The sequence below is a fragment of the Austrofundulus limnaeus genome, unplaced genomic scaffold (assembly GCF_001266775.1).
Source record: "Austrofundulus limnaeus strain Quisiro unplaced genomic scaffold, Austrofundulus_limnaeus-1.0 Scaffold301, whole genome shotgun sequence".
Taxonomy (NCBI): domain Eukaryota; kingdom Metazoa; phylum Chordata; class Actinopteri; order Cyprinodontiformes; family Rivulidae; genus Austrofundulus; species Austrofundulus limnaeus.
The window spans coordinates 44,529-53,179 of record NW_013952703.1 but is presented as its reverse complement, the minus strand read 5'-3'; the positions used below and the strand labels follow the sequence as shown (position 1 = coordinate 53,179).

The 8,651-nt window shown below is 39.3% G+C and overlaps 1 protein-coding gene across 1 annotated transcript in view; it reads left to right on the top strand.

Annotated features, from left to right (window-relative positions):
• large1 (LARGE xylosyl- and glucuronyltransferase 1) overlaps positions 1 to 727 on the top strand; it is a gene marked incomplete in the record, with an annotated part of 198,750 nt that extends 198,023 nt beyond the window's left edge. Inside the window, 1 exon segment of the mRNA XM_014021694.1 lies at positions 1 to 727.
• Between the last annotated feature and the right edge of the window lie 7,924 nt (positions 728 to 8,651).

The window sequence follows — 8,651 nt, the reverse complement described above, 5'->3', positions numbered from 1 at the left end:
GTCTTATACGAAACCCCAGTGGGATTCTGTAAGACGTCACTGAGAACATTAGAGCATCAGTGCGGGACCACCTGAGTCTTTGACTCCAAACTTTGTCCTTTACTGTGGATGGAGAAGAGATGACTGTCTGCTGTGGGGGGCCGAGTTCAGGGACCCCTGCTCCATCTCAGGCAGCAGGCAAAGCAAAGCAGAGATTCAACGCCTTGCTATGTTTGTTAAAGCAGTGACGGCCTGTGTGTGTGTGTGTGTGTGTGTGTGTGTATGTGTGTGTGTGACAGCAGAGTAGGCAGTCAGATAAGACAAAGACATAAAGGCAGGTTTTCAAACCGTGTGATGAAATAGTAATGTGACTCAGCTGAGCGTGTTGAGCCGTGTATGACTGGAGATCATCTCTCCTGTGAGAGCCAGGACCCTCGGGGGGTCCTGGCTCCCTGTCGTGGTTCGTCTGTAGACTTCCTGTCAGAGCACGACACCAAATGCTGCAACAGAAAATGTTGGGGAGTCACCCTGATCTCCACCAACGGTTCACTCACATTTTGATATTCCTTTAAGAGGTTTCAGTTTTGTTGGTGGAAACATGGAGAGCTGCTGGTCTTTCTGTCTGAACTGAAGGTTTAACATCAGTTTTTGTAGTTGTTTAAACCAGGGGTCTGCAGCCTGCTGCCCTGAGGCTTCAGGTGGTCCTTTAGTTCCTGTAACTTTGACCAAACAAACCATGGAGTGACGACATTTGGATTCAATAACCGCAATAACAAAGGCTAGTGTTAGCAGTTCTTGGAGCATATCAGTTTATTTGGACTAGTAGCTGGTGAGTTAGATCATTAATCCAACTTTCAGCCAAACAAAAGCTGTAGCATTCATATCATCCACCACCGTTCATGTCAGAGATCACATGATAAGGAGGGACAGTTAAGCTGGTTTGTTCAAACCTTGAAAATAATGTCTAATCTGATGCTAAGGATAGTTAGCTGTGGTGGCCATCTTGAATTGGGTTGACTCTAGGGCTGCCGCAAACGATTATTTTTATAGTCGATTAATCACCGAATATTTTTTTTGATTATTCGACTAATCAGATCATACGTTAACTGAATATAAAACATAGAGCTCATTGTGCCAGAATGCAGCTGCTATAACCATTTTTAGATTTTAGCTATATGTTAACTAAAAATAATTGCTGTGGAAGACAGTTCTGCTCTGCAGATATTGCACAGGTTTCTCTTTCATTTTCTTAAAATGATCCCACACTTTGAGCTCTGTTGTCAGGTAGCCATGATACCAGAGCCTGTCTGTATAATGTCTTGTGACGTCCACGGCCTACCCCAGTTACCACTACTGTGCATGTGTGTCAAGGACAGAAAGGCAGATGTGGCAGTGGAATGTGTCAAAGCAGTTTGGAGAGAAAAACAAAGTAATAAAAACAAAACAAAAAAATGACTAATCGATTATTAAATTAGTCATCGACTATTTTAATAATCGATTTGTCGTCGATTAATCGACTAATCATGGCAGCCCTTGTTGACTCCAAAAATTAATCACTTGTAAATTTGTTAATCCAATAGTTCCAGTAAAGCCCCAATTTTCGAGTGGGTCACGGTCAGAGCACCAGCTATATATGAAAAAAGGTGAATTTACAGAGATTACCGCAAAAGACTATTAGGTTCTATGAAAAAAATTTCTGCAAAAAGTCCACATACTGAAACACTACTTTGCAGGGCTTCACTGTATTTTCTGACAATTTGATAAAATCTGTTGAATGGTTCTTATATTTTGCCATTCTTACCTGAACAGAGATGGTGAAAGTAATATGAGCCTTTAACTGTTTTATAAGCAGTGTTTTTATAGCATCTAAAGAGTCGATTTATGTTTTATTTACTTCAGCCTTCGAACACAGTTTGTAGGTCTGAGCAAATTGTATTTATTGAGAGAAGAGGCAGAAATGTGTCTTCATTGTAAAGGATGTAGACCCCTGAATTAAACAAGATTTCATTCCAACTTCTGGCTCAAAATATAATAATACTTCTTGGTTTACAGAGAAGACAGAAAGGAGTTTAAAAACCAGCTGAAAACTTTGATTTTCTCCACTGGACCCATGAAAGCAAAGAAATGGCGACAGGTGGAAATTCACATGTTGATAAGGACTGCTGTAAAGTTTTTATGTTTTTGGCAAGGATGGTTGTAATTTAATTTTCATCTATACATTTCTAACTAAACTGCTAGGTTTATACATTTTCTGTGGCTCACAAGAGCTTCAAAGATGCATTAATGTCTTAAAATAAGCTTTTGCTGCCTTAAAGGCAACATGAGATGAGGGCATCCCACCACTAGTGGAGGTGCACTGGGTTCAAATCATAGAGTTATTTAAAACTAGGCTTAGTCCACCTATCCTGTCCATTGTTAGCAACTGTGACAATATGAAGGAGCAGAAATGGTGACCTAGCAGGGCGTCATCTCACAGCCCTCTTAGCAGCTACTTGATTGACAGGAAGCCCCCCAAAAATGTGTTTTTTTAATAAATTAATATAATTGCTAAGTATGTTAATTTTTTCAATAATCATACAAAACATATAAATTTATAAGTAATGATCCAAACTAGACCTGATGTCTGTTAATAACATAGACTTTATTAGTTGAAGTCAATTTTTCAACTACCGTATTTATTCAAGTATAACACGTAAAATTAATTAAAATCATCCATAACGTTGGGGGGTAGTACTATACTCGGATAAATATTTTTACTTATGTATTTTAGCTGAATCGGCTGCATTCACAAAATGCATGAATCCTTAAATGAGACCGCGTCGTAAAAAGCAGTTGAAGCGATCTTACCTCTGACACTCCTCCGTGCTTCAGAGCGAGATAGTAACAGATCCAGGCAGGCGACATGATGTGAAAAAAAGGGTGAAAAAAGTATTCCAGCACCTTAGTAATGATAACGAACTAATGACATTAGCGTGTGACCGGGCCGCTCCTCGAACAACAAACACATGTTCGTCTGTAATGGCTGCCGTCTACTGGTGTTCTGAAAAATTTGTTTCCCTGAAAAAAACGTTTCCTCACCAGAGGGGGCGCTCGCGAGTAGTAAGTAATCTGCTTTTCCCCCACAAGATGGCCCAAATCTAATGTGAAGTCTCTGAATTTTGTGTTGGCGCCTCCTGGTGGACTGTGTGTAAAATGCCAGAATTCATATGATGCTGCTACAGCTGATATATATTTGTTGTCAAAATACCTTTTAGTACATGTGTTGTTAAAATAAAATGAACAGTCCAATGATCATTTTACTGATATGTATAAAGACTYRAAAGGCTGAAAAATCTTGAAGTCTGTATGAAATTGGAGGTAGTTTGAGGATTAAAATTTTTATGCTTTTTAAGCTCAAAAAACGGGGAGTCACATTATACATGAGATCGTATTATACACAAATAAATACGGTAATTAAAATATTATTTCTTACCTGTCATGAATAATAATAGATAAATCACCAGTTGACACTTAGAAACTGTTCACTTCATACTAATACAAGGTGATGTGAGCAACAAAATATATGGCCTAATCTACATTTTTTGCAACTTGTGGACAAAAAAACGCTGTGATTTTCTACAATTGATTGTTAAACTGTCACACAGTCACTAACTAAGAATATAGTGAGACCTCAGCTGAAAATGCACACATTTCTTTTGTGTTCTTGCAGTTTTGAGTCACCAATTAGTCTTCGTACACGTCAAGTCAGAAATCTGTAGCGGGCGGGCGGGGCGAGGCGGAGGGGTGCAGGGAGGTGGAAAACAGCCTGTGTTAAAATCAGCGTCATTTACAAATAATGGGCCTCATGCAAGAACATGTTCGTATTCTTATCCTAAATTTCTCTTACTTTTGTTCGTACAAAGGGTTCGTACGAACATGTCACGTCAGATTCAACAAACTCTTCTATCTTCAGGAAAAGTGTGTAAATGAGCAGCGTAAATTCCACCTGTTCTATCCAGCTGCTCGTGCACGTGAGAGGAGATTAGCATAATTACCACCCCAAAAACGCCGTATAAGGCTATGTTTCCTGCCTCAGATACAAGGAAGTGTCCATTCATTCATGAAAATGACAGCGAAAATTAAAAAGAAAAACTTTACGAGTTCAGAGATTGAAGTCCGTCTGTCAGAGATCCAGAAAAGAAAATCTGTCATTTTTAGCAGGTCAGCTGTGGAATAAAAAGAGCTGCTAAAAGCATAAACAACTGTGTTAAATCATTTTCATTCATTCAGAAGCGGCAGCGATGCGCACTGTACAGAGTCGTCATCGTCCCCCCCCCGCGCGGTCGCAGGTGGTCTCAGATGCGCTTTCTGAAATAAGCATTTTAAAATGTTTTCAAAATATATCTGGCACTTTGGAGAAAATGTATCCCCTCTGGTCTGGGAACGTCTCGGTGTCCCCCAGGACGAGCTGGAAGGTGTCACTGGGGAGAGCGGGGTCTCCTGCTGCCCCCACGACCCGATCCTGGATAAGCGGCAGAAAACGGACAGACAATAACTCTAATTCCAGCAGAATAGCCTATTGTCAACATAATTATAGAGTGTGATTTATTTTCAACTCAAAATATCTTCAAACTAACGAAATATAAAGTTATTAGTGAAGAAAACCCGTCTGGATAACAGCAGACTGACTGCTCGTAAAATATACGACAGGTCTGGACCACTCGTAAATTTTGTTCGTATCTGAAAAAAATCTTAGAATACGAAAACATTGGTGAATGCCACAAATTCTCCTAAATCACTCGTACGCACAACTTAAGAACAAATCTGTGCGTACGAACGGTTCTTGCATGAGGCCCAATGAGTTTTCCACTGGTTTAGAAGCTAAAGGGAAGAAGATGAATATAAAGAGAAGCAGTCATGGACTGTGGATGGTTCAGAGTTGAGTTTTTGTTGGATGAGATGATTCTGGGTTTTGACTTTAGTTTTGGCCCAATGAAACATGGATAGGCTGCCAGCCAGGTAAACATGGAGTCGCCGCTCGGTCTTTAGTTCTTTGCTGCGTAAACCTCTTACAAAGACGATTAGTTCTATTTTTTGCCAGAAGTTGGAATAATACCAAATTTAGACACTCCAGTGTGAACCCTGAGTTTGGATCTAAAGTCATACATTGGCTTTAAAGTCACACAGGTGAGTTAAAATAACCAGAGGTCAGTGAAAGTCAGGTTTGTTGCACCTGTCGTGAGTCCCAGAGCTCAGAAATCGATGTCAGTGTAGATCCAGGTGGATCTCTGTTAAACTAGAAACTCTTTGAGTGTGAGCTGTGTTAATGTCTGAGTGTGTGTGTGTCAGTTTGTAGTACTGGGACAGGCTGCAGTGTGAAAGTAGGACACTTCTGACTGATGCTGCTACTTGAATAAAGACAAAGAGTCAAACGTTCTTGTGTTTCATCATTTCTGCCTTCATGAATATCAGCTTAACTTCATGAACCCAGAGTGAAGCGTAACGCCTCACAAACTGTCTTTGAACGGGTGCTAACTCAAGATAAAGGTGCATTCTGACAAAATTACAAGGCCGAATCTGTTGCGCTCCTCAAAGGGAGTTCTCAGCTGCGTGATTAACATGTAGAGTGGTAAATAACCTGAGTACATTTTTACAATCCAACGTAACCCTCTGTAAGGTCAATGGGAAAACAGCTTTTAGAGAATTACTGTAGTTTTATTTGTAACTTTACAGTTGACCCTTTCCACAGAGGCAAGACGTTTGACAGTGTCCATGTCAGATCTCTAAAAGTCCTTCAGTGAGCGCTCCTTTAGCTCTCAGGTTATCTGAGGGTTTTTTTTATTAATCCCTCAGTGAATGTGGTCTCCATTGTAAGGGTTTAACTTACACTTCTTATAAAAGGGTTATAAGAGTAATTTAATTAGCAAGGGATCTCTTTTTATTTTGGGTAAACATTCCTCCAGTGCAAAAAATGAATGGACACAAAAAGTAACTCTCAGTCAGTGAATGTTGATTTGAACCATAATATGCGATCATTTATTTTACAAATCATACAAAATTGACTAGAGTACACCTGATTGCGAATGGTAACTCTTTTTTTGCATCATGGGAGTCACGTGATCAACAACCGGCTGTTTCTACTGGTGAAAAAGACGACGATGAAGAAGATAACAGGAAGTAGGAATAGTAGTAATATCACAGAAGTAGTAAAAGAAAGTAGTAAACTCACCGACTACAATTTCCCTAAAACACAGCATACGTAGCCGCTCCCAAGTAGGTACTTGTCTCTGGAAAGCCTCGATAAGACGCCGATGTCTCCTCTGATGATGAGCGCTAGTGCCATGGTAGCAACATGCTATGTGTTTACATCCATCGCCACCCTGTTTGTAATGACTTATAGCGAGAACAAATGTATTCACGTGTGACTTTAATAGCATTTCTTACTTAATGGAAACACGGCAGTTGTGAAACTTGTTTTTTTTTTTTGACATTAACAGAATATCGACAAAGTTTTGCGCACTTTTGCAATGGAAACGCAGCTACTGTTAGGTTATTTGGTTACCAGTGGTGGACACAGTTTCCCTAAAGCACTAATAGGGGAACTAATTTCCTAATTAGTGCTTTAGGGCTTTTGCTAATTTTAAAACTTCTTAGTGGATCAGCACTTGCTGAATTTATAGGCTAAATTTAGAAGCATTAATGGGTCTATAAATGTTATGGATCAACGTTAAAGTTAAAGTGCCTGTGACAAAAAACAGTCTAAACCTAAACCTAGTCTAAATACAAAAAAGTAAAAAAAAAAACATCTTTATATGTAAGGAACTCGGCATAAAACACACAATTTTACCTATTTTGTCTAATAGCCGGCATATTTTCTTTTGGACTTGACTCAGCCAATGTAAAAGAAGTGACATCAAAGGGGAACTCTTTAAAAAAGTAAACTCTCTGGTCTTTGTTTATTAAAAACAATATTATTTAAACTCGGAACTCTTCATCTCTCTGATAGCGACACAACTTAAAGAAACGTCAGATTCTTCCTCACAGTCTGAGTTGGTAGCTATTTTAGCAACACTGTTCACATGCAGACAGTCCCCTTTTTTACATCACTTCCTGTTATTTCACATGCAAATATCTCAACAACAGTTCACCTCGGTGTCGTGAAATTTCTTCTGTAATATCTTATTAATGTTGTTTTTCCAAAAATACATTCATATTTCTTACAAACGTTTGACGTCACAGGCACTTTGACAGCTGACAGTGAAAGAGCTGTGGCACATTTAGTTTTTATGTGTGTCACTTATCCATCAGGTGACAATATTCAGACTCAAATACGGCTGTGGGATGTCAATGACGAGGCTTCAGATGGCAACATGTGACTCATGTTGTCTGTTGAAGAATGCTCATGGGTTGATTGTGTTATTTTGGTGCTTTAAAATTAGCTTTTGGTAAAATTTTCAGCACGTTAGTGCTTTAGAATTAGGGGACCTAAATATTTGAGTTAACGCTTTAGAATTAGGGGACCTAAATATTTGAGTTAGCGCTTTAGAATTAGGGGACCTAAATATTTGAGTTAGTGTTTTAGGGCTAGCGGAACAAATTTTTAGATTAGTGCTGCCCACCACTGTTGGTAACTCTAAATTGTCCCTCAATGTGAATGAGTGAAAGTTTGTCTCTGTGTGTCCCTGTGATGGGCTTGCGACCTGTCCAGGGTGTACCCCGCCCCTCGCACCGTGACCAGTGACCCTGAGAGGAAGAAGTGGGTGTAGATAATAGATGTTTTCTTTAAGTTTGCTGAGTGAACATCTGAGGGTTCATATTGAGTATGTATGGTCAGAGAATGATGCTGAGACAAATGAAAAGTGACACAAATGATGAACTCTGATACTGAAGCAGAATTACTTTATAAAGCCAGTTAGAATAAATAAAAATGAACAAATCGTGTCAGACAGCTGGCTTCAGATGGGACAGGACCTCAGGCAGATGTAGACCACAGAACTTCTTTCCATTGTAGTAATGGCAAACTCCAAGTTTGAATAAAAACTCACTCAGTCTTACTGATTTACTATTTGTTTTATGTAAAATAAATCACCTAAAACAATAAATTGGAGAATCCCATAAACCCATTGTTTAATAGTTTATTCAGAGTAAACATATCAAATGTTTGAATTATAAAATTGTGGACTTTGGACTCTGCTCTCTCATTTTTCAGGCTTTCAGCAAATAAATTATTTTGGGAATCCTGACGTAGAAAAGGAAAAGTTCATTTTTATTTAATGTGAAAGTCTTTCTATACTGTGTATGTAAACATCTGGTTTCTGGGATGTGGTTTAAAGAGATTTGCAAACCCTTGGATTCTGGTTTTATTAACATTTAAGACACTGGCTGTGTCCCAGGGGCGGAGCCAGGGGTGGCCTGGGGTGGCCATGGCCACCACAGACAAATCTTTGGCCACCCCATTGGCCACCCTGCTGTACACACCCCTTCCACAGTGAAACAACCGTTAGGGGTGTAATAATCCTCCTGAACAGTTGGTGGCAGTGTTTAACAGTTTGAAACTTTACCAAACTCAAAGAAGTGACAAAGAAGTGATTGTTTTCTGTATACAGCGGGTAAAATAAGTATTGAACACGTCACCATTTTTCTCAGTAAATATATTACTAGAGGTGCTAATGACATGAAATTTTCACCAGATG